General features: G+C 43.2%; 1 protein-coding gene across 2 annotated transcripts in view; it reads right to left on the bottom strand.

Annotated features, from left to right (window-relative positions):
- The window catches only part of tmem198a (transmembrane protein 198a), a 95,235-nt gene extending 74,815 nt beyond the window's left edge, over positions 1–20,420 (bottom strand). For both annotated transcript variants that reach the window (XM_055871931.1, XM_055871932.1), the window contains exon 1: positions 19,942–20,420. The gene's annotated coding sequence lies outside the window, so the exon portion shown is untranslated. The remainder of the gene's footprint in view (positions 1–19,941) is intronic.
- Positions 20,421–27,645: the final 7,225 nt, after the last annotated feature.

Below are 27,645 nucleotides of genomic sequence, written 5' to 3'. Positions count from 1 at the left end.
GCATTTCACTGTAACGTCTACTACACCTGTTGTATTCGGCACACGTGACAAATAAACTTTGATTTGTATGTGTTGGTATGCAGACCACTATGGACCCTCATGATGAGTTCAACCCCATCAAAGTTGCCCATTCCTGGGCTATATGGTAGGAACGTGAGGTGATTAAACACAGCTAATCTTGTAGAGAGCTGCTGCAGCTTTAAACCCTGCAGCAGAATGTGGATTATCTTACTAGTGACTTGGATGGGAACTGAAGTCTCTCACTATCTGAGCAGAGCAGTTCCCATCCAAGCCACTTGTGTGTGTGTGTGTGTGTGTCCTGAGGTAGCCTTCCGTGAAGAAATGGTGTAGAGAAATACTCCCGATGTGTGTGTGTGTGTGTGTGTGTGTGTGTGGTAAATACTAAATACACACTGTGGTTTGTCAGTATATTACCAGTCAGTTTCTCTAGTACTCCTCTCCATTGTCTGAATGTAATATATTACAGGTGTGGTAACTAACAGGTGTGGTAACTAGCAGGTGCGGTAACTAGCAGGTGTGGTAACTAACAGGTGTGGTAACTAACAGGTGTGGTAACTAACAGGTGTGGTAACTAACAGGTGTGGTAACTAACAGGTGTGGTAACTAACCGGTGTGGTAACTAACAGGTGTGGTAACTAACAGGTGTGGTAACTTAACGAGACGGATAGAACAATTGTGCTCGTTGTCCGTAAATTATGCCTGCCCAAACCATAACCACACCGTCACCATGGTGCACTCTGTTCACAACGTTGACAACAACAAAGCGCTCGCCCACACAACGCCATACACGTGGTCTGCGGTCGCGAGGCTGGTTTGACGTACTGCCAAATTCTCTAAAACGACGTTGGAGGCGGATTATGGTAGAGAAATTAACATTCAGTTTTCTGGCAACAGCTCTGGTGGACATTCTATCAGTCAGCATGCCACCTGCACACTCAAACTTTAGACATATGTGGCATTGTGTTGTGATAAAACTGCACATTTTAGAGTGGCCTTTTATTGTCCCAGGCACAAGGTGCACCTGTGTAATGATCATGCTGTTTAATCAGCTTCTTGATATGCCACACCTGTCAGGTAGGTAGATGGATTATCGTGGCAAAAGGAGAAATGCTAATTAACAGGGATATTTACAAATTTGTGTACAACATTTAACAGAAATAATATTTTTGTGCATATGGAAAATGGGATCTTTTATTTCAACACATGGAACCTGGGACCAACACTTTACATGTTGCGTTCATATTTTTGATCAGTGTAGGACATCATTGAATTACACGGTAACTTAGCGAGACAGATAGGACATCATTGAATTACACGGTAACTTAGCGAGACAGATAGGACATCCTTGAATTACACGGTAACTTAGTGAGACAGGTAGGACATCCTTGAATTACACGGTAACTTAGCAAGACAGATAGGACATCATTGAATTACACGGTAACTTAGCGAGACAGATAGGACATCATTGAATTACACGGTAACTTAGTGAGACAGGTAGGACATCCTTGAATTACACGGTAACTTAGTGAGACAGGTAGGACATCCTTGAATTACACGGTAACTTAGTGAGACAGGTAGGACATCCTTGAATTACACGGTAACTTAGCGAGACAGATAGGACATCATTGAATTACACGGTAACTTAGCGAGACAGATAGGACATCATTGAATTACACGGTAACTTAGTGAGACAGGTAGGACATCCTTGAATTACACGGTAACTTAGCGAGACAGATAGGACATCATTAAATTACACGGTAACTTAGCGAGACAGATAGGACATCATTGAATTACACGGTAACTTAGCGAGACAGATAGGACATCCTTGAATTACACGGTAACTTAGCGAGACAGATAGGACATCATTAAATTACACGGTAACTTAGCGAGACAGATAGGACATCATTGAATTACACGGTAACTTAGCGAGACAGATAGGACATCCTTGAATTACACGGTAACTTAGCGAGACAGATAGGACATCATTAAATTACACGGTAACTTAGCGAGACAGATAGGACATCATTGAATTACACGGTAACTTAGCGAGACAGATAGGACATCCTTGAATTGCGACTCTACTTAGAGACCTAATCTAGTTTGACAAACATAAGTTTGGGGCGGCAGGTAACCTAGTGGTTAAAGCGTTGGGCCAGTAACCAAAAGGTTGCTAGATCGAATCCCCGAGCTGACAAGGTACAAATCTGTCGTTCTGCCCCTGAACAAGGCAGTTAACCCACTGTTTCCTGGGCGCCGAAGACATGGATGTCGATTAAGGCAGCTCCCCCGCACCTTTCTGATTCAGAGGGGTTGGGTTAAATGCGGAAGACACATTTCAGTTGAAGGCATTCAGTTGGACAACTGACTAGGTTTCCCTCTTTTCCCTTCCTAAGTCATCCGTTCCTGTCTGGTTTATGACTACGCTCAAATAAACAAAACGGGCAAAACAAATCCCTGCTCCTGTAGCTAAACGTCAGTGTCTACCTCATAGAGAGATACTATTTTATTATAATAAATACTATCCTATTTAAATGGTGTCGTCTATAACCCAGCCTTGTAGATGACTGTCCAGATCTGAAGATGTCTTTTCAGAGATGAATCAGTCTTGTCGAATCTGCCTGTTATTATTGGCTTACTCTAGAAGTGGCTCGTTCTCTCACCCTGAGGAAGTGAGTAGATCCCCTGACAAAATAGGTTTCTCACCTCAAGGGTCTTTTATTTATTTTATTTTCACCTTTTATTTATTTAAAGGCTAGTTGAGAACAAGTTCTCATTTGCAATTGCGACCTGGCCACGATAAAGCAAAGCAGTGCGACACATACAACACAGAGTTACACGTGGAATAAACAAAAGATACAGTCAAAAATACAGTCTTCCCAGGTATTTTTTTTTTTAAGGTTCTAAAAGGAAAATAACAGTGTCAATCAATAGGTCATCTGGGGGTCTTTCATGACAGGCTTCTTCTACAGTATCGCTTTCTCCAAGAGACCAACACAGTCTGTAGGGGAGTCACACGGTACACGATGATTACACAATGATTACACTATGAGTACACTTTGATTACACTATGATTACACTATGATTACACTATGAGTACACTATGATTACACTATGAGTACACTATGAGTACACTATGAGTACACTATGAGTAGACTATGAGTAGACTATGAGTACACGATGAGTACACGATGAGTACACGATGAGTACTCGATGAGTACACGATGAGTACACGATGAGTACACGATGAGTACACTATGAGTACACTATGAGTACACGATGAGTACACTATGAGTACACTATGATTACACGATGATTACACGATGAGTACACTATGAGTACACTGAGTACACTATGAGTACACTATGAGTACACCAGACCCCTCACTCTGGACTAGCACCTGAGAGCCAGATAGAAGCTATTGTTCTTTTATAGGACCGGGTTATTTTCAGAACGAAGCAGCCCGTGTGTGTGTACCATCATCTAAGACCATTTTATTTATTCATCAAATATATGCAATAATTTACACTGTAAATTCTAGTTGTTTCAACTAATTGTTACTCAAAATGCACATAGAAATGTGAGTTATAGATCTGTCACGTACTGAAATCAACTCTAAGAAGTGGTAGATCTGTTCTATGTTCCCTATTTCTATGCTTCCCGTGTTTAAGTTTCGTTTTTTTTTTGTTGTCTTTACTTTCGATTTTGTGCACCAGCTTCAAAACAGCTGAAAATACAATATTTTGGGGGTTCTGGGAAATATATTTCACAGCGGTTTTTACGAAATTTATCAACCGGGAATGGTGGAGAGATTTCTGCTCATCTTTAAGTAACTGGTCCCACAGCCGTTTGTTTTGTTTACTCAACTTCTCGGTTAAAAGTGTTACCTGAATTTAACATTATTAGTTGGCCAAAACTTAACTCCTACTTGAAACAAACATGGCCAAAAATTCCATCAACATAAATTGATATGTTTGCTTAACTTGTCTGATATTTTCTTTCAAATATTGTTTGGGCATCTTAACTAAAAAACAAAATGGCTGTGCAACTGGTTACACACTCAGTGGTTTTCACATAATGTTTTCAACTTAGATATTTGACACTGGTTGACACATAATTACACTGTGCATGTTCATTTAGACAGTAATTATGATTCAACATGTCCTGATGTGAGATTTGAACGCACAATCTCTTGGTTCACATCATTCCGATCTTCCTGTTACTGCACCATGTCCGTGTCCGTTTGTCTGACTATTCTCTCATCATTGATTTGATTTACATTCAAAATGTTCTACCTGCGGCTATGGAACCCTGACCTGTTCACCAGACAAGCTACCTTGTCCCGGACTTGCTGTTTTCGACTCTCTCTCTCTCTACCACACCCGCTGTCTCTAACTCTGAATGCTATGAAAAAGCCAACTGACATTTACTCCTGAGGTGCTGACCTGTTGCACCCTCTACAACCACTAAGATTATTATTTTTTGACCCTGCTGGTCTGGTCATCTATGAACGTTTATAACAGTACATGGCCAAGATGTTCAAACTCCACCCGGCACAGCCAGAAGACGACTGGCCACCCGTCAAAGCCTGGTTCCTCTCTAGGTTTCTTCCTAGGTTCATACCTTTCTAGGGAGTTTTTCCTAGCCACCGTTCTTCTACACTTGCATTGCTTGCTGTTTGGGGCTTTAGTCTGGGCTTTATAAATACTTTTGATTTATTTATTGGATTGATTGATTTACTTACAGTAAATGAGTAATTTTAGGGGTTTCCAATAAAGTTGTCTTATGTTGGTGGGGAATAGTTTTCCGTTTTAATGACACTCCTTCATCACTATGATAAATACAATAGTTTTTCTTAAAGTGTTCTTTTAACAGAGTTGAGAAGTGCAAAATAGGGGTGAAATCAGTCATTGACACAGACATGGAGGCATAGCAGGAAGATGTCGTGAACCAATAGGTTGTGTGTTCAAATCCCAGTTGAGGACATGCTGAATAATATTCCATGGAAAATTGCATGTATAAATCATGTATGTCAACGTGTGTGAAATATGTCAGTTGAAAACATCGTATGTCAAAAGCACAGTGTGAGTAATTAGTTTCACAGATTTTTTTGTTGTTGTTGTTGTGAAGATTTTCCCAAATAATAAATTCTAGTTGAATGAACACGTGAGACAAGTTGAGAAAACATCATTTTCAGTTGACTGAATTTTCTCAAGTTGACAGCTAAGTTTGGGTCAACTAAACATTTCAAGTTCAGGTAACACTTTGATCAAAAAGTGAAGTACACTTTAAAACAAAAAAGGCTGTGGAAACAGTTACTTAACCTTAATTAGTTCAACTAGAATGTGTTGACAGTGTTAATAGTGTTAATAGTGGTCCATTGTACAGTTAATAAAACAGGATAGAACTCAACACAGTGAAATATTCAGCTTTCTGCAAATAAGACAAAATGATTTGTAGGGAGGCTAGGAGGCATTAAAGCTGCTGCGGGCGTTCTCTCTTCTCGGGATGAGAGCACATTGAGAGGGCTGGCTGACCCAGTGCCATGTACTTTTTTTGTACCAATCAAAATGGTTTAGTGGTTTTCCCCGGCAGCGTGCGCGCACAGAGAGAGCGAGAGAGAGAGCGAGAGACAGACAAAGCCCATACAGACAGAGCCTCCACTGAGAAGCTATTCCTGGCCCTGGTCGAGCCCTCAACAGGCTCTGGCACTCACTGAAGCAGAAGGAGAGAGGAAGATGTGAGGAGGATGGGGCCGAGAGGGAGAGTGGAGGATGGGAAGAGGAGGGAACAGGGAAGAGAGAGAGAGGAAGATGGAACGGGGCAGAGAGAGAGAGGAGGATGGAACAGGGAAAAGAGAGAGAGAGACAGAAACAGAGACAGAGAGGATGGATGGAAAGGAGAGAGGAAGATATGAGGAGGAGGATGGGGCCGAGAGGGAGAGAGGAGGATGGGAGCAGGAGGGAACATGGAAGAGAGAGAGAGAGGAGGACGGAATGGGGCAGAGAGAGAGAAGAATGGGGCAGAGAGAGAAGAATGGGGCAGAGAGAGAGAGGAGGAGGAGGGAATGGGGCAGAGAGAGGAGGATGGAAAGGGGCAGAGAGAGATAGAGAGAAAGGAGGATGGGGCAGAGAGAGATAGAGAGAAAGGAGGAGGATGGAACGGGGCAGAGAGAGAGAGATAGAGAGAGAGGAGGAGGACGGAACGGGGCAGAGAGAGAGAGATAGAGAGAGAGGAGGAGGATGTTAAGGGGCAGAGAGAGATAGAGAGAGAGAGAGGAGGATGGACAGGGGCAGAGAGAGAGAGATAGAGAGAGAGGAGGAGGACGGAACGGGGCAGAGAGAGAGAGATAGAGAGAGAGGAGGAGGACGGAACGGGGCAGAGAGAGAGATAGAGAGAGAGGAGGAGGACGGAACGGGGCAGAGAGAGATAGAGAGAGAGAGGAGGAGGATGTTAAGGGGCAGAGAGAGATAGAGAGAGAGAGAGGAGGATGGACAGGGGCAGAGAGAGATAGAGAGAGAGAGAGGAGGATGGACAGGGGCAGAGAGAGATAGAGAGAGAGAGAGGAGGATGGACAGGGGCAGAGAGATATAGAGAGAGAGAGAGAGAGAGAGAGAGAGAGAGAGAGAGGAGGATGGAAAGGGGCAGAGAGAGATAGAGAGAGAGAGAGGAGGATGGACAGGGGCAGAGAGAGATCGAGAGAGAGAGGAGGATGGACAGGGGCAGAGAGAGATAGAGAGAGAGAGAGGAGGATGGACAGGGGCAGAGAGAGATAGAGAGAGAGAGAGGAGAATGGACAGGGGCAGAGAGAGATAGAGAGAGAGATAGAGAGGAGGATGGACTTAGGCAGAGAGAGATAGAGAGAGAGAGAGGAGGATGGACAGGGGCAGAGAGAGAGAGAGAGAGAGGAGGATGGAAAGGGGCAGAGAGAGGGGGATGGACGGGGCAGAGAGAGGAGGATGGAAAGGGGCAGAGAGAGATAGAGAGAGAGAGAGGAGGATGGAAAAGGGCAGAGAGAGATAGAGAGAGGAGAGAGGAGAGAGAGAGAGGTGGAAACTGAGCTGCACTTCCTAACCTCCTGCCCAATGTATGACCATATTAGAGACACATATTTCCCTCAGATCACACAGATCCACAAAGAATTCGAAAAACAAATCCAATTTTGATAAACTCCCATATCTACTGGGTGAAATTCCACAGTGTGCCATCACAGCAGCAAGATTTGTGACCTGTTGCCACAAGAAAAGGTCAACCAGTGAAGAACAAACAGCATTGTAAATACAACCCATATTTATGCTTATTTATTTTAACTTGTGTGCTTTAACCATTCGTACATTGTTACAACCCTGTATATATATAATATGACATTTGTAATGTCTTTATTGTTTTGAAACTTCTGTATGTGTAATGTTTACTGTTAATTTGTATTGTTTGTTTCACTTTTGTGTATTGTCTACCTCACTTGCTTTGGCAATGTTAACACATGTTTCCCATGCCAATAAAGCCCCTTGAATTGAATTGAATTGATAGAGAGGAGGATGGAAAGGGGCAGAGAGAGATAGAGAGAGAGAGGAGGATGGAAAGGGGCAGAGAGAGATAGATAGAGAGAGGAGGATGGGGCCGAGAGAAAGATAATGACTCCACTCTTTCCTTATGGGTTATATACTTCCATTTATAGATGGATCCGCAGTAGGGAAAACCGCTCCAACGTCCATTTTTTGGTTTGTTTGTTTTGTTAATGAAGCGGAGGAAAGGATCACCTACACATACTGACCAGCTCATATTATAGACAGAAGCGTACTGCATGTCAGACCAATCCTAACTCATCTCTCAGCATGTCCAGCCCACCTATTATCTCAGCCAATCATGGCTAGCGGCAAGGTTCCTGTTTTTGTCCGTGGCTAAACCAACTAGGATCATAATTTAACAATTGTATTTATAATGACAGATTATATACAAGTTTGTTATTAAGGCACATGAAAGTTCACACGTTCCAGAAGGCATTTCTGCCCCAAAAAAATGCATTTTGATAAAAAAATAAATGTTTACATTCTAATGCCTCTCCTGTCATGTGATGATACGTGAGTCACATGTTCTGCTCTTCTATCACACGTGCAATGATGTCAAAGTGAGAAGAGAAAAAAACTGTGTTCGTTATTTCTTGTTATAAAAATCGCAAACGGACGTGACAGTTTCACCATTAAGGATTCCAGCTTGAAGTCAAAATTTCACTTTGACATCAATGTACTGTATAACTAAGTGATAACTCAACTTAAGTGGAAGTTAGGATTTGAAGAGACAGATCAACCAGAAAAACTTCCTCCTAACACATTAGGTCTCTCCCAGGTGGCCTGCTTCTTGGGGTTGAGTCCCAGAACCTGACATTAGGTACTTCCCAGGTGCCCTGCTTCTTGGGGTTGAGTCCCAGAACCTGACATTAGGTACTTCCCAGGTGCCCTGCTTCTTGGGGTTGAGTCCCAGAACCTGACATTAGGTACTTCCCAGGTGCCCTGCTTCTTGGGGTTGAGTCCCAGAACCTGACATTAGGTCTCTCCCAGGTGGCCTGCGTCTTGGGGTTGAGTCCCAGAACCTGACATTAGGTCTCTCCCAGGTGCCCTGCTTCTAGGGGTTGACTCCCAGAACCTGACATTAGGTCTCTCCCAGCTGCCCTGCTTCTTGGGGTTGACTCCCAGAACCTGACATTAAGTCTCTCCCAGCTGCCCTGCTTCTTGGGGTTGAGTCCCAGAACCTGACATTAGGTCTCTCCCAGGTGCCCTGTTTCTTGGGGTTGAGTCCCAGAACCTGACATTAGGTACTTCCCAGGTGCCCTGCTTCTTGGGGTTGACTCCCAGAACCTGACATTAGGTACTTACCAGGTGGCCTGCGTCTTGGGGTTGAGTCCCAGAACCTGACATTAGGTCTCTCCCAGCTGCCCTGCTTCTTGGGGTTGAGTCCCAGAACCTGACATTAGGTCTCTCCCAGGTGGCCTGCGTCTTGGGGTTGAGTCCCAGAACCTGACATTAGGTCTCTCCCAGCTGCCCTGCTTCTTGGGGTTGAGTCCCAGAACCTGACATTAGGTCTCTCCCAGCTGCCATGCTTCTTGGGGTTGAGTCCCAGAACCTGACATTAGGTCTCTCCCAGCTGCCCTGCTTCTTGGGGTTGAGTCCCAGAACCTGACATTAGGTCTCTCCCAGCTGCCCTGCTTCTTGGGGTTGACTCCCAGAACCTGACATTAGGTCTCTCCCAGCTGCCCTGCTTCTTGGGGTTGACTCCCAGAACCTGACATTAGGTCTCTCCCAGCTGCCCTGCTTCTTGGGGTTGAGTCCCAGAACCTGACATTAGGTCTCTACCAGCTGCCCTGCTTCTTGGGGTTGACTCCCAGAACCTGACATTAAGTCTCTCCCAGCTGCCCTGCTTCTTGGGGTTGAGTCCCAGAACCTGACATTAGGTCTCTCCCAGGTGCCCTGTTTCTTGGGGTTGAGTCCCAGAACCTGACATTAGGTACTTCCCAGGTGCCCTGCTTCTTGCGGTTGACTCCCAGCACCTGACAGTAGGTACTTACCAGGTGGCCTGCGTCTTGGGGTTGAGTCCCAGAACCTGACATAAGGTCTCTCCCAGCTGCCCTGCTTCTTGGGGTTGAGTCCCAGAACCTGACATTAGGTCTCTCCCAGCTGCCCTGCTTCTTGGGGTTGAGTCCCAGAACCTGACATTAGGTCTCTCCCAGGTGGCCTGCGTCTTGGGGTTGAGTCCCAGAACCTGACATTAGGTCTCTCCCAGCTGCCCTGCTTCTTGGGGTTGAGTCCCAGAACCTGACATTAGGTCTCTCCCAGCTGCCCTGCTTCTTGGGGTTGAGTCCCAGAACCTGACATTAGGTCTCTCCCAGCTGCCCTGCATCTTGGGGTTGAGTCCCAGAACCTGACATTAGGTCTCTCCCAGCTGCCCTGCTTCTTGGGGTTGAGTCCCAGAACCTGACATTAGGTCTCTCCCAGCTGCCCTGCTTCTTGGGGTTGAGTCCCAGAACCTGACATTAGGTACTTCCCAGCTGCCCTGCTTCTTGGGGTTGAGTCCCAGAACCTGACATCAGGTCTCTCCCAGCTGCCCTGCTTCTTGGGGTTGAGTCCCAGAACCTGACATTAGGTCTCTTCCAGGTGCCCTGCTTCTTGGGGTTGAGTCCCAGAACCTGACATTAGGTCTCTCCCAGGTGCCCTGCTTCTTGGGGTTGAGTCCCAGAACCTGACATTAGGTCTCTCCCAGGTGCCCTGCTTCTAGGGGTTGAGTCCCAGAACCTGACATTAGGTCTCTCCCAGGAGCCCTGTTTCTTGGGGTTGAGTCCCAGAACCTGACATTAGGTCTCACCCAGGTGGCCTGCTTGTTGGGGTTGAGTCCCAGAACCTGACATTAGGTACTTCCCAGGTGCCCTGCTTCTTGGGGTTGACTCCCAGAACCTGACATTAGGTACTTACCAGGTGGCCTGCGTCTTGGGGTTGAGTCCCAGAACCTGACATTAGGTCTCTCCCAGCTGCCCTGCTTCTTGGGGTTGAGTCCCAGAACCTGACATTAGGTCTCTCCCAGCTGCCCTGCTTCTTGGGGTTGACTCCCAGAACCTGACATTAGGTACTTACCAGGTGGCCTGCGTCTTGGGGTTGAGTCCCAGAACCTGACATTAGGTCTCTCCCAGCTGCCCTGCTTCTTGGGGTTGAGTCCCAGAACCTGACATTAGGTCTCTCCCAGCTGCCCTGCTTCTTGGGGTTGAGTCCCAGAACCTGACATTAGGTCTCTCCCAGGTGGCCTGCGTCTTGGGGTTGAGTCCCAGAACCTGACATTAGGTCTCTCCCAGCTGCCCTGCTTCTTGGGGTTGAGTCCCATAACCTGACATTAGGTCTCTCCCAGCTGCCCTGAATCTTGGGGTTGAGTCCCAGAACCTGACATTAGGTCTCTCCCAGCTGCCCTGCATCTTGGGGTTGAGTCCCAGAACCTGACATTAGGTCTCTCCCAGCTGCCCTGCTTCTTGGGGTTGAGTCCCAGAACCTGACATTAGGTCTCTCCCAGCTGCCCTGCTTCTTGGGGTTGAGTCCCAGAACCTGACATTAGGTACTTCCCAGCTGCCCTGCTTCTTGGGGTTGAGTCCCAGAACCTGACATTAGGTCTCTCCCAGCTACCCTGCTTCTTGGGGTTGAGTCCCAGAACCTGACATTAGGTCTCTCCCAGCTGCCCTGCATCTTGGGGTTGAGTCCCAGAACCTGACATTAGGTCTCTCCCAGCTGCCCTGCATCTTGGGGTTGAGTCCCAGAACCTGACATTAGGTCTCTCCCAGCTGCCCTGCATCTTGGGGTTGAGTCCCAGAACCTGACATTAGGTCTCTCCCAACTGCCCTGCTTCTTGGGGTTGAGTTTCAAATCCTGACAGCGATAGACAGGCAACATATTCACAGGTTCTGGGCAGCATGACAACTCATCCTCAGGCTGCGTCCCAAATGGCGACCATATGGCTCTGGTCCGAAGTAGTGCACTATATAGGGAATAGGGCCTATATGGCTCTGATCCAAAGTAGTGCACTATGCAGGGATTAGGGTGCCATTTGCGACGCAGGCCTAGCTTCCGCAACCGGCACCATGCAGGCAGGCAGAATAGACATTTGGCCAGACTCCCTTTGTAATGAGAGCAGCAGGGTGTGTGCATTGGAGAGATATGGGACACATTTTCCTGGGTTTACTAATATTGTGCTTCACTGCTCTTCATTCGAATTTGAAAACTTAACCTCGAGAGTGATGATTTCCATTATTAAAATTGTACTGTCTTTAAATAATAGAGCTTATTGTCCTTTTTATTATGACCATAGCATTGAACGTTTTGATGATATCAACACTGTCTAAGCAGCTGCTGTATAGCATGGGTACTACCGATTTACTGTCTGATACAGGCTTGTTAACTTCTTTATGATAGGGGGCAGCCTTTTCACTTTTGGATGAATTGCGTGCCCATAGTGAACTGCCTCCTACTCTGTCCCAGATGCTAATATATGCATATTATTATTACTATTGGATATAAAACACTCTGATACATTCTTGTTAACAAATAGAGACACAGAACATCTAGAGATGTTACAGAGTTACATCACCACAGAGATACAGATGCTACAAGTTTGGCACACCTTGTGGAGTTTCTCCAATTCTTCTCTGAAGCTCTGTCAGGTTGGATGGGGCCATTCAAGGACATTCAGAGATTTGTCCCAAAGCCAGTCCTGCGTTGTCGGGGCTGTATGCTTAGGGTCGTTGTCGTGTTGGAAGGTGAACCTTCACCCCAGTCTGAGGTCCTGAGCACTCTAGAGCAGGTTTTCATCAGTGACATCTCTGTACTTTGCTCTGTTCATCTTTCCCTCGATCCTGACTAGTCTCCCAGTCCCTGCCACTGACAAACATCCCGACAGCATGATGCTGCCACCACCATGCTTCACCGTAGAGATGCTGCCACCACCATGCTTCACCGTGGGGATGGTGCCATGTTTACTCCAGGCATGACGCTTGGCATTCAGGAAAAAGAGTTCAATCTTGGTTCCATCAGACCAGATAATCTTGTTTCTAATGGTCCGAGAGCCCTTTTGGTGCCTTTTGGCAAACTCCAAGTGGGCTGTCATGTGCCTTTTACTGAGGAGTGGCTTCCATCTGACCCCTCTACCTTAAAGGTCTGATTGGTAGAGGGCTGCAGAGATGGTTGAACTTCTGTAAGGTGTTTCCATCTCCACAGAGGAACTCTGGAGCTCTGTCAGAGTGACTTTCGGGTTCTTGGTCACCTCCCTGACCATGGCCCTTCTCCCCCGATTGCTCAGTTTGGCCGGACGGCCAGCTCTAGGAAGAGTCTTGGTGGTTCCAGACTTCTTCCATTTAAGAATGATACAGGGCACTGTGTTCTTGGGGACCTTCAATGCTGCAGAAATGTTTTGGTACCCTTCCCCAGATCTGTGCATTGACACAATCCTGTCTCGGAGCTCTATGGACAATTCCTTCGACCTCATGACTTGGTTTTTGCTCTGACATGCACTGTCAACCGTGGGACCTTATATAGACAGTTGTGTGCCTTTCCAAACCATGTCCAATTAATTGAATTTACCACAGGTGGACTCCAATCAAGTCGTAGAAACATCTCAAGGATGATCAATGGAAACAGGATGCACCTGAGCTCAATTTCAAGTCGCACAGCAAAGGGTCTGAATACTTATGTAAATAAGGTATCTGTTTTTTATTTTTAACACATTTGCAAAAATTTCTAAAAACCTGTTTTCACTTTGTCATCGGCTATTTCAGCCACACACGTTGCTGACAGGTGTATAACATCGAGCGCACAGCCATGCTATCGTCATAGACAAAACATTGGCCGTGGAATGGCCCATACTAAAGAGCTCAGTGACTTTCAACGTGGCACCGTCTTAGGATATCACCTTTCCAACAAGTCAGTTCATCAAATTTCTGCCCTGCTAGAGCTGCCCCAGTCAAGTGTAAGTGCTGCTACTGTGAATTGGAAACTTCTAGGAGCAACAATGGCTCAGCCGCGAAGTGGTAGGCCACACAAGCTAACAGAACGGGATCACCAGGTGCTGTAGCGCGTAAAAATGTTCTGTCCTCGTTCGCAAACCTCACTACCAAGTTCCAAACTGCCTCTGGAAGAAACTTCAGCACAATAACTGTTCGTCGGGAGCTTCATGTGAAGCTCGCCGCCATTGGACTCTGGAGCAGTGGAAACGCGTTCTCTGGAGTGATGAATCACACTTCACCATCTGGCAGTCCGACGGACGAATCTGGGTTTGGCATAGTTTGGTGGAGAAATTTGGTGGAGGAGGAATAATGATTTGGGTCTGTTTTTCATGGTTAGGACTAGGCCCCTTAATTCTAGTGAAGGCAAATCATTCATCTACAGCATACAATGACATTCTAGATTATTCTGTGCTTCCAACTTTGTACCAACAGTTTGGGGAAGGCCCTTTCTAGTTTCAGCATGACAATGCCCACAAGCACAAGGCAAGATCCCATGCAGCAATGCTTCAATATCTAGTGGAAAGCCTTCCCAGAAGAGTGGAGGTTGTTATAGCAGCAAAGGGGGGGACCAATTCCATATTAATGCCGATGATTTTGGAATGAGATGTTCAACGAGCATACTTTTGGCCATGTAGTATATATACAGGGTTTTGTTAGCCATCCCACTGTGTTAACCATACAGCCAGTCTCACGATGTTAGCTATCCCACTGTGTTAACCATACAGCCACTATGTTAGCCCTAGTCCAATGTGGAGCAGCAAGACACAGGCATCCACCTATCTCCCCAGTTGATCCCTGTTAATCCCAGGTTAGTACTGAGGACGTGACAGAAACGTAAAGAGGATTACTGGACAGCTCACTGTTTAGCCTTGGCCAGACCAGGACCAGACCAGGACCAGGCCAAGGACCAGACCAGGACCAGGACCAGGACCAGACCAGGACCAGGCCAAGAACCAGACCAGGACCAGGACCAGACCAGGACCAGACCAAGGACCAGGACCAGGCCAAGGACCAGACCAGGCCAAGGACCAGACCAGAACCAGGCCAAGGACCAGATCAGGACCAGACCAGGACCGGATCAGGACCAGACCAGGACCAGGCCAAGGACCAGATCAGGACCAGATCAGGACCAGGCTAAGGACCAGACCTAGACCAGACCAGGACCAGACCAGGACCGGGACATCAAGATACTAGTCAGTGACTGTCACATATGGCACCTTTTTTGACTACATAGCGCACTACTTTTGGCCAGAGCTGCGTGACAATGACCTGGGACCAGGCTAGCCCTTCTCCGTCCCCAGACCTGCAGCCAGGCTAGCCCTTTTCCGTCCACAGACCTGCAGGCAGGCTAGCCCTTCTCCGACCCCAGACCTGCAGCCAGGCTAGCCCTTCTCCGTCCCCAGACCTGCAGCCAGGCTAGCCCTTCTCCGTCCCCAGACCTGCAGCCAGGCTAGCCCTTCTCCGTCCCCAGACCTGCAGCCAGGCTAGCCCTTCACCGTCCCCAGACCTGCCGCCAGGCTAGCCCTTCACCGTCCCCAGACCTGCAGCCAGGTTAGCCCTTCTCCGTCCCCAGACCTGCAGCCAGGTTAGCCCTTCTCCGTCCCCAGACCTGCAGCCAGGCTAGCCCTTCTCCGTCCCCAGGCTAGCTGGGGACGGAGAAGGGCTAGCCTGGCTGCAGGTCTGGGGACGGAGAAGGGCTAGCCTGGCTGCAGGTCTGGGGACGGAGAAGGGCTAGCCTGGCTGCAGGCCTTTCCTACGGGACGAATGCACATTTGTGGCCTGCTGGAGGTCATTTTGCAGGGCTCTGGCAGTGCACCTCCTTGCACAAAGGTGGAGGTAGCGGTCCTGCTGCTGGGTTGTTGCCCTCCTACGGCCTCCTCCACGTCTCCTGATGTACTGGCCTGTCTCCTGGTAATGCCTCCATGCTCTGGACACTACGCTGACAGACACAGCAAACCTTTTTGCCACAGCTCGCATTGATGTGCCATCCTGGATGAACTGCACTACCTGAGCCACTTGTGTGGGTTGTAGACTCCGTCTCATGCTACCACTAGAGTGAGAGCACCGCCAGCATTCAAAAGTGACCAAAACATCAGCCAGGAAGCATAGGAACTGAGAAGTGGTCTGTGGTCACCACCTGCAGAATCACTCCTTTTTTGGGGGTGTCTTGCTAATTGCCTATAATTTCCACCTTTTGTCTATTCCATTTGCAAAACAGCATGTGAAATTTATTGTCAATCAGTGTTGCTTCCTAAGTGGACAGTTTGACTTCACAGAAGTGTGATTGACTTGGAGTTACATTGTGATGTTTAAGTGTTCCCTTTATTTTTTTGAGCAGTGTATATTCAAATACATTCATTAGAATCTAATCTATGAATGTCACATGAATGGGAATATAAATATGCATCTGTTGGTCACAGATGCCTTAGAAAAAGGCAGGGGGATCAGAAAACCAGTCCGTATCTTGTTGACCACCGTTTGTCTCATGCAGCGCGACACATCTCCTTCACATAGAGTTGATCAGGTTGTTGATTGAGGCCTGTGGAATGTTGTCCCACTCCTCTTCAATGGCTGTGTGAAGTTGCTGGATATTGGCGGGAACTGGAACACGTCGTCGTAAACATCAATCCACAGCATCCCAAACATGCTCAATGGGTGACATGTCTGGTGAGTATGCAGGCCATGTGTACAGAATTGTGTACAGATTCTTGCAATATGGGGCTGTGCGTTATCATGTTGAAACACAAGGTGATGGCGGCAGATAAATGGCTTCAAGATCTTGTCATAGTACCTACCATTCAAATTTCCATCGATAAAATGCAATTGTGTTCGTTGTCCGTAGCTTAAGCCTGCCCGTACCATAACCCCACCTCCACCAGGGGCACTCTGTTCACAACGTTGACATTAGCAAACCGCTTGCCCACAACACGCCATAAACGTCTGGCGTCTGCCCGGTACACTTCTCCAGCGTGCTATTGGCCGTCGAAGTTGAGCATTTGCCCACTGAAGTTGATTATGATGCCGAACTGCAGTCAGGTCAAGACCCTGGTGAGGAAGACGAGCACGCAGATGAGTTTCCCTGTGGTTGAGATGGTCTGTGGTTGAGATGGTCTGTGGTTGAGATGGTCTGTGGTTGAGATGGTCTGTGGTTGAGATGGTCTGTGGTTGAGATGGTCTGTGGTTGAGATGGTCTGTGGTTGAGGCCGGTTGGACGTACTGCCAAATTTTCAAAAATGACGTTGGCGGCGGCTTATGGTAGAGAAATTAACATCCAATTCTCTGGCAACAGCTCTGGTGGACATTCCTGCAGTCCGCATGCCAATTGTATGCTCCCTCAAAACTTGAGACATCTGTGGCATTGTGTTGTGTTACAAAACTGCACATTTTAGAGTGGCCTATTATTGTCCCCAGCACAAGGTGCACCTGTGTAATGACCATGCTGTTTAATCAGCTTCTTCATATGCCACATCTGTCAGGTGGATGGATTATCTTGGCAAAGGAGAAATGCTCACTAACAGGGATGTAAACAAATTTGTTCAAATCAGAAATAAGCTTTTTGTGCGGGTGGAACATTTATGGGATCTTTTATTTCAGCTCATGAAACATGGGACCAATACTTTATATGTTGCGTTCATATTTTAGTTCAGTGTAAAAACAGAAAGAGCAGCGGTTGCGATGATTGTAACAGCCAAATAAACAAACATTATATTGTCTATAAAACCACCACATTCTCAGTCATACAGAGCTCAAGTTCTGTTGAGTCTGCAGACCTCAGCTCCCAGGATAAAGAGGCTCTGCAAGCTGCCAGGTATAGCTGTGGCTAGTAGGAAAAACAGCAGTGAAGTGGATTAGTAGGATTAGAATCAACTTTCTCCCTCTATCCTTCTATCCCTCTCTACCTCTCTAATAGTTCTACCACTCTCTCCATGCGCCCCCTCTCTCTGTCTTTCACACACACTCTCTCTATCTCCAAGTCCCACCTCTCTCTCTCTATCTCCAAGTCCCACCTCTCTCTCTCTCTCACGCTCACTCCCCCTCTCTCTCTATCTCCAAGTCCCACCTCTCTCTCGCTCACTCCCACTCTCTCTCTCCAAGTCCCACCTCTCTCTCGCTCACTCCCACTCTCTCTCTCTCTCTCCAAGTCCCACCTCTCTCTCGCTCACTCCCACTCTCTCTCTCCAAGTCCCACCTCCCTCGCTCACTCCCACTCTCTCTCTCCAGGTCCCATCTCTCTCTCTCGCTCACTCCCACTCTCTCCATATCTCCAAGTCCCACCTCTCTCTCGCTCACTCCCACTCTCCATATCTCCAAGTCCCACCTCTCTCTCGCTCACTCCCACTCTCCATATCTCCAAGTCCCACTTCTCTCCATCTCTCTCACTCCCACTGTCTCTCTCTCTCCAAGTCCCACATCTCTCTCGCTCACTCGCTCTCTCTCCAAGTCCCACATCTCTCTCGCTCACTCGCTCTCTCTCCAAGTCCCACCTCTCTCTCGCTCACTCCCACATCTCCAAGTCCCACTTCTCTCTCACTCCCACTCTCCATATCTCCAAGTCCCACCTCTCTCTCGCTCACTCCCACATCTCCAAGTCCCACTTCTCTCTCACTCCCACTCTCCATATCTCCAAGTCCCACCTCTCTCTCGCTCACTCCCACTCTCCATTTTTCCAAGTCCCACCTCTCTCTCTCACTCTCACTCCATCTCTATCTCCAAGTCCCACCTCTCTCTCACTCCCACACTCTCTCTCTCTTCAAGTCCCACCTCTATCTCTCTCTCTCCAAGTCCCACCTCTCTCTCACTCCCACTCAGTCCCATCATTCTCTCTCACCCCCTCTATTTCTCACTCTCAACACTTTTCCCTGCTCACGTCTCCACCTTCCTCTCTCTCTCCCTCCCAGATCCCCTCCCCCCTCTCTCATCTATGATAATGCATTAGCTACGAAAATATTTGACCTGTTGCTGCATAACTCAATTAGACTGTGACCCCCCCCCCCCCCCCCCCCCCCAGAGGAGACGTGCTGTTGAAGCTGCTGCTGCTGCTTGGGTTCTCTCTATCCTCCCATTATTACATAACTATCTTCACAGCAAAAACACAATTCCCCCATTTCACACCATTAAGCTCTGTTCATTTCACTCTCCTACATGCAGCGTCCATTTTACATTCCCAAGTCATTCCTTCATCCATCACTCACTATCCCTAAAGCTGAGCCTGTCTAATGTATTGATTAAAATGCACTTATTCTGCCTTCGGGCATACGAAGGGCATATAGAAATCATCAAACAATAGAATGTTTTAAAAAATGTAAATGGTTTTAGGAGCTCTTTCACAACACATTGCTTTAGAGTAGCTTATATGTTGTTGTCTGTAACAACCGCAGCCCAAAACACTGCCAAGCACAGCGGTGTAAAACATGTCCCCCTTGACAACAGATTGATGAACACAATGCGCTCAGGATCGGTCTGAAAGGGGCGTCAAAAACAATGTTTTGATATCATGGGTTCGCCGTCCTTGCATCAATAGGTCTGCGTGTGAATTTGAGAGTGGTTACAACCCTCAGCTGTTAATCCAAGCAAGTTTCAGGGTGTCAGGACTGTTGTTTCCCCCTTTAACTTGACCTAAACAGACCCAACCTCATCCAGATGGTGACACCTAATGACCCTAATCACAACCAACATCATACTGTTACACACATAGAGAGAGAGAGAGAGAGAGAGAGAGAGAGAGAGAGAGAGAGAGAGACAGAGACAGAGACAGAGACAGAGAGAGAGAGAGAGAGAGAGAGAGAGAGAGAGAGAGAGAGAGAGACTGAAATAAATAAACAACCAAGGTATGCTGATAAAACGATTTTAAAAAGCCATCTGCTATGTTGGTGCTGGATGTACTAATTACATTAGGTCTGTACAATGTGCTGGATTGTCAACACAGTGTCAGATTGCACAGGAGACTTTCCGGCAAATGATGGAGTGCGCGGGCAGGTTAGTGGGCACGCCGGCAATCGATTCCCTTATTTTGTTTACATGCCGTGGCGCGAAATTATACGCCCTAATATCGAATTAAAAAGTAAGTAAATAAAAAAAACAAAGTGATAATTGTGTTTGGTGGGGATATTACAACAATAAATATGGAAACAAAGCAAGATGTGGTATAGGCAACCATAACATTATTGAAACAAAAGAACAAAAACGAGACTCGTTACAATGTAACACAAACCCTGGTATTTCTATAATATCGTGATTCCCCGACCCCCCATCCCCCAACGAATTGATGTATTATCCTGTCTGTCTACATGTCTTGGAAACAAGCATTCTTTAGGAAAAGCCTTGAACACGCTGTCCAAATCAACATACGGCTGTTATTGATGAAGAACAAAGAAAACTGCACCTGCCTCACTCACCTCCGTAACGACCCAGCATGTACAAGAGATATGCCCAGTCAGATTCCGTTGAATCCTCTCCTCTGTGTCAACTAGCAGCCTCCAAGACAGTCATCGTCCTCAACCGTCAACCCGCCAGTCCCTGCCCGTCCCAAACGCTACAGAGGAACCAGGACCACGGTTAGGCAGAGAGAGAGCACTGCCCACGAACACCAAGCCATCGGGAAACACTAGAACAACGTCTCACCGCTCAAGCTTCACTCTCTCCTGGATAACGACAGTGTAATGTCCCCCTCCTATCATATGCCATGTAAATAATGGTTCGAATATGGATAGAAATAGAAAATCAAGACTGTTCTTAATTTAAACTGTTGGCATAAATCGGGTCCATGACTTGGTTTGAGATATCTTGTCTTTTGTTCTTCCCCAATCCGACGGCTGTGGTTTCTTTGTGTTCACGCTTCCCCTGCAAACATCGTGCAGCCCCAGCTTTCCTTGGATGATACCATTTGCACAAGAACGGGGGGGGGGGGGGGGGGGGGGGGGTTGTAAGAATACAGCAGCACAGTGGAGAATATCAATGGGTGGAGAGAGCAAGAGCAGGCAAGACCGGTTCCAGGCATAAACTGTCGTTTAGTGCTTCAGGCCGCTGGGAACTTAGTCGGGGGTCTCAATTTACTGTGTCAAGTTAAATAGTAGAATACACCGAGGTACAAGTCCGAAAAATGATTGTGCACCAGCAGTTTTTCCCTCTTGTTAAGTCTGTCACTGACAGTCACTCCCATTAGCCATGTCAGCTAAAAACAAACTTTTTTTTAACTTTCTAAACTATCTAAACTTGTGAATGAATGAAGTACATTTTATTTTCGTGGCAAATCGCCAGGATTAAATGTCGCATAAACAAACGTTACAATAATTCACTGTGATTATTCTTGGTCGCTTGTTCTCTGCAGTGAGCATCGCATAAAGAGTGAAAAATGTATACATAATAGTAAATAAGGTTATCTAAACAATAAATACATCCTCAGAACAGTAATAAAATATACATACATTGACACACATATATATATATATATATATAAATATATACACATTACATGCTTACACTACCGTTCTTATTTTTGTGTCCATTAAAATAACATCAAATGGATCAGAAATACAATGTAGACATTGTTAATGTTGTAAATGACTATTGTAGCTGGAAACGGCTGATTTTTTTTATGGAATATCTACATAGGCGTACAGAGGCCCATTATCAGCAACCATCACTCCTGTGTTCCAATGGCACATTGTGTTAGCTAATCCAAGTTTAGCATTTTAAAAGGCTAATTGATTATTAGAAAACCGTTTTGCAATTATGTTAGCACAGCTAAACACTGTTGTTCTGATTAAATAAGCAATAAAACTGGCCTTCTTTAGACTAGTTGAGTATCTGGAGCATCAGCATTTTTCGGTTTGATTACAGGCTCAAAATGGCCAAAAACAAAGACCTTTCTTCTGAAACTCGTCAGTCTATTCTTGTTCTGAGAAATGAAGGCTATTCCATGCGAGAAATTGCCAAGAAACTGAAGATCTCGTACAACGCTGTGTACTACTTCCTTCACAGAACAGCGTAAACTGTCTCTAACCAGAATAGAAAGAGGAGTGGGAGGCCCCGGTGCACAACTGAGCAAGCGGACAAGTACATCAGAGTGTGTAGTTTGCGAAACAGACACCTCACAAGTCCTCAACTGGCAGCTTCCTTAAATAGTACCCGCAAAACTTTCTGCTTTTCTTTCAAATACAAGGACGTTTCTAAGTGACCCCAAACTTTTGAATGGTAATGTAGATAAAAGTATGTGGACACCCCTTCAAATTAGTGAATTTGGCTATTTCAGCCACACCTGTTACTGACAGGTGTATACAATCAAGCACACAGCCATGCAAACATTGGCATTAGAATGGCCTTACTGAAGAGCTGAGTGATTTTCAACGTGGCACCGCCATGGGATGCCACCTTTCCAATAAGTCAGTTCAATACATTTCTGCCCTGCTAGAGCTGCCCCGGTCAACTGTAAGTGCTGTTATTGTGAAGAGAAAAAGTCTAGGAGCAACAATGGCTCAGCTGCAAAGTGGTAGGCCACACAAGCGCAGAGAACGGGACAGCCGAGTGTTGAAACGCGTAGTGCGTAAAAAATCATCTGTCCTCGGTTGCAACACTCACTGCCGAGTTCCAAACTGCCTCTGGAAGCAACGTCAGCAAAATAACAATAGTGTTTGGTATATTTCGTGTATATAGTGTATAGTATATTTAGTGTATATAGTGTGTAGTATGTTTAGTGTATTTAGTGTATAGTATATTTAGTGTATAGTATGTTTCGTGTATATAGTGTATAGTATTGTTAGTGGAAATAGTGTATAGTGTATTTAGTGTATATGGTGTATAGTATATTTAGTGTATACAGTGTAAAGTATATTTAGTGTATATAGTGCATATAGTGTATAGTATATTTTGTGTATATAGTATGTAGTATATTTAGTGTATATAGTGTATAGTATATATAGTGTATATAGTGGATATTCTATTTAGTGTATATAGTGTATAGTATATTTAGTGTATATAGTGTATAGTATATTTAGTATATATAGTGTATATTATATTTATTGTATATGGTGCATAGTATATTTAACGTATATAGTGTATATCGTGTGTAGTATATTTAGTGTATATAGTGTGTAGTAGATTTAGTGTATATTATATTTAGTGTATATAGTGTGTAGTATATTTAGTGTATATAGTGTATAGTATATATTGTGTATATAGTGTATAGTATTTATAGTGTATTTAGTGAATATAGTGTATAGTATTTATAGTGTTTTTAGTGAATATAGTGTATATAGTGTATAGAGTGTATATGTAGTGCATTGCATGTATAGTGCATATAATGTATATCGTTTATAGTATATATAGTGTATATAATGTGAATACTGTATTGAGTTTAAAATGTATAGTGTATATACTGTATAGTATATATAGTGTATAGTGTATATAGTGTATATAGTTTATAGTATATATCATTTATATAGTGTGAATACTGTATTGTGTATATACTGTATATAGTGTATAGTGTATATAGTGTATATCGTGTATGGTATATATAGTGCATATAGTGTATAGTATATTTTGTGTATATAGTGTGTATAGTATATTTAGTGTATATAGTGTGTAGTATATATAGTGTATATAGTGTATTACGTTTTTGGAAAGTGGAAAATTTTAAGTTCCTCGGCCTACACTTCACTGACAAACTGAATTGGTCCACCCTTCAACCTCAGGAGGCTGAAGAAATTCGGCTTGTCACCAAAAACACTCACAAACTTTTACAGATGCAGAATCGAGAAATCATGAAGACTTATCACGCTGCGCTTTGATCCACTCCCTCTTCTTCAGACGGCCGTGACAAACCACCCGAGCCACTGCCTGTTCACCCCGCTATCATCCAGAAGGCGAGGTCAGTACAGGTGCATCAAAGTGGGGACAGAGAGACTGAAAAACAGCTTCTATTTCAAGGCCATCAGACTGTTAAAACCTCTCTAGGCTAGGTGGGACGGTAGCGTCCCAGCTGACCAACATCCAGTGAAAGTGCAGGGCACCAAATTCAAACTACAGAATTGTAAATATTCAACATTCTTGAAAATATACATGCAATACGTCAAAATAAAGCTTAACGTCTTGTTAATCCAGCAAAGGTGTTAGATTTCAAAAAGGCTTCACGGCGAAAGCAAACCATGCGATTATCTGAGGACAGCACCCCACCCTACAAATGCATAACAATCATTTTCAACCAGGCAGGTGGTGACACAAAAGTCAGAAATAACGATGTAATTCATGCCTTACCTTTGAAGATCTTTTGTTGGCACTCCAATATGTCCCAAAAACATCACAAATGGTCATTTTGTTCGATTAACTCCTTTTTTATATCCCCAAATGTCAATTCATTTGGAGCGTTTGATTCAGAAAAACACCGCTTCCAACTCGCCCAACATGACTACAAATTATCAAATAAATTACCTGTAAACTTTGTCTAAACATTTCAAACAACTTTCCTAATCCATCCTTAGGTATCCTAAAACGTAAATAATCTATCAAATTTAAGACAGAATATACTGTGTTCAATAGCAGATGAAATCAAAGTGGAGCGAGCTACAGGTCGAACTCCCCAAAGAAAAGAGTCCACTTGGCTTGACTCTCATTCTGAATAGCCGTACTTCTTCATTTCAAAGGAAAAACATCAACCGATTTCTAAAGACTGTTGACATCTAGTGAAAGCCAAAGGAACTGCAACCAGGTGCCTCATAAATCTAGTTCACCATAGAAACTAATTGAAAACACAGTGAACTCCAAAAAAAAAATGTCCTGGATGGTTTGTCCTCGTGGTTTCGTCTGCCAAATAAGTTTTGTTATACTCACAGACATTATTTTAACAGTTTCAAAATCTTTAGAGTGTTTTCTATCCAGATCCACCAATTATATGCATATCCTAGCCTCTGGGCCTGAGTAGCAGGCAGTTTACTTTGGGCACGCTTTTCATTCGAACGTCAAAATACCGCCCCCTATCCCAAAGAAGTTTTAAACAGCCATCACTAACATCGAGTGGCTGCTGCCATTTTAAAATTGAAAGAATTATGCAATAAATGTACCACGAGCCACTTTAAACAATGCCACTTTATATAATGTTTACATACCCTACATTACTCATCTCATATGTATATACTGTACTCTATACCATCTACTGCATCTTGCCTATGCCGTTCAGCCATCACTCATTCATATATTTCCATGTATATATTCATATTCATTCCTTTACACCTGTGTGTATAAGGTAGTCGTTGTGAAATTGTTAGGTTAGATTACTTGTTAGATATTACTGCATGGTCGGAACTAGAAGCACAAGCATTTCGCTACACTCGCATTAACATCTGCTAACCACGTGTATGTGACAAATAAAATTTGATTTGATTTTGAATTGATGTATGTATTTAGTGTATATAGTGTATAGTATACTTAGTGTATATAGTGTATAGTATATATAGTGTACATAGTGTGCAGTGCATATATTGTATATAGTGTATATATAGTATATAGTGTAAAGTATATACCGTGTATAGTATATGTAGTGTACATAGTGTATAGTGTATCTACTGCGTTATATATATAGTGTATATAGTGTACATAGTGTATGTGTAGTGTGAATATTGTATATAGTGTATATACTTACGAGCCCCAAACCAACATTGCAGTTTCAAAATATACGGATAAGAATAAGAGATAAAAGAACTAAACAATTTAAATAATTGTATATAGTGTATAATATATATAGTGTATAGTAAATAGAGTGTATATAGCTTATAGAATAAATAGTGTATATAGTGTGAATACTGTATTGTGTATATAGTGTATAGCATGTATAGTGTTTATAGTGTATTGTATATATTGTGTACATAGTGTATGTATAGCGTGTAAAGTGTATATAGTGTATAGTGTATACAGCACATATTGTGTATAAAGTGTAAATAGTGTGTATGTATGGTATATAGTGTATAGAATATATAGTTTATAGTATATATAGTGTAGAGAGAATATTCTGTCGTATATATAGTGTATAAAGAGTATAACGTATAGTATAAATAGTGTATAAAGAGTATAGTGTATAGTATATACAGTATATATAGTGTATAGTATATATAGTGTATACAGGTGTAGTGTATAGTATATACAGTATATATAGTGTATGTATATATAGTGTATACGGGTGTAGTGTATAGTATATACAGTATATATAGTGTATGTATATATAGTGTATACGGGTGTAGTGTATAGTATATACAGTATATATAGTGCATAGTATATATAGTGTTCATAATGTATCATATATAGTGTGTATAGTGTATATAGTGTATGTATAGTGTGTGTACTGTATACTGTGTACATAGTGTATATAGTATATATGGTGTATATAGTATTTATGGTGTATATAGTGTATATGGTATGCTGTGTATTGTGTATATATAGTGAATTTGGGGTGTATATGGTGTCTATAGTGTACATAGTGTATATAGTTTATATAGTATGTATAGTGTATATAGTGTATAGAGTATGTATAGTGTGTATAGTATGTAGTGTATATATTGTATATAGTGTATATAGTGTACATAGTGTATTTTAGTGCATATATAGTGTATATCGTGTATATAGTTTGTATTGTGTATATAATGTATGTATAGTGTGTATCCTGTATATAGTGTATATAGTATATATTGTGTACATAGTGTATATGCTTCTACACCTGCATTGCTTTCTGTTTGGGGTTTTTGGCTGGGTTTCTGTACAGCACTTTGTGATATCAGCTGATGTAAGAAGAGCTTAATAAATACATGTGATTGATTGATTGATATAGAGTATCAATATAGTATATATAGTGTATATAGTTTATATTGTATACCGTTTTAGTATATATAGTTTATATAGGTTGAATAATGTATTGTGTAAATAGTCTATTGTGTATATAGGGTATAGTATATATCATGTAAATAGTATATATTGTGTATATATTGTATGTATAGTGTGTATACTGTATATATTTTATATAGTGCACAGTGTATATATTAGACATTGTGTATATAATATATATATATAGTGTATGTGGTATCTACAGTATATATTGTGTATATAGTTTGTATAGTGTATATAGTGTGTAAATTGTGTATTGTGTATTTAATATATATAGTGTATATAGTGTTTAGTAAATATAGTGTATATGGTGTGTATATAGTGTATGTAGTTTATATAGTATTTATAGTGTTTGTGGTATGTACAGTATATATAGTGTGTATAGTGTAAAAAGTGTATATAGTATGTACAGTATATATTGTGTATATAGTTTGTATACTGTATATAGTATATATAATTTGTATATTGTGTATATAATATATATATGATATATAGTGTTTAGTAAATATAGTGTATATGGTGTGTATATAGTGTATATAGTTTATATAGTATTTATAGTGTATGTGGTATGTACAGTATATATAGAGTGTATAGTGTAAAAAGTGTATATGGTATGTACAGTATATATTGTGTATATAGTTTGTATTGTGTATATAATGTATGTATAGTGTGTATCCTGTATATAGTGTATATAGTATATATTGTGTACATAGTGTATATGCTTCTACACCTGCATTGCTTTCTGTTTGGGGTTTTTGGCTGGGTTTCTGTACAGCACTTTGTGATATCAGCTGATGTAAGAAGAGCTTAATAAATACATGTGATTGATTGATTGATATAGAGTATCAATATAGTATATATAGTGTATATAGTTTATATTGTATACCGTTTTAGTATATATAGTTTATATAGGTTGAATAATGTATTGTGTAAATAGTCTATTGTGTATATAGGGTATAGTATATATCATGTAAATAGTATATATTGTGTATATATTGTATGTATAGTGTGTATACTGTATATATTTTATATAGTGCACAGTGTATATATTAGACATTGTGTATATAATATATATATATAGTGTATGTGGTATCTACAGTATATATTGTGTATATAGTTTGTATAGTGTATATAGTGTGTAAATTGTGTATTGTGTATTTAATATATATAGTGTATATAGTGTTTAGTAAATATAGTGTATATGGTGTGTATATAGTGTATGTAGTTTATATAGT

This window comes from Salvelinus fontinalis, chromosome 19, assembly GCF_029448725.1.
Source record: "Salvelinus fontinalis isolate EN_2023a chromosome 19, ASM2944872v1, whole genome shotgun sequence".
NCBI classification, from domain to species: Eukaryota; Metazoa; Chordata; class Actinopteri; order Salmoniformes; family Salmonidae; genus Salvelinus; species Salvelinus fontinalis.
The sequence above is the reverse complement of the archived record's forward strand: the minus strand, read 5'-3'. Positions and strand labels throughout refer to the sequence as shown.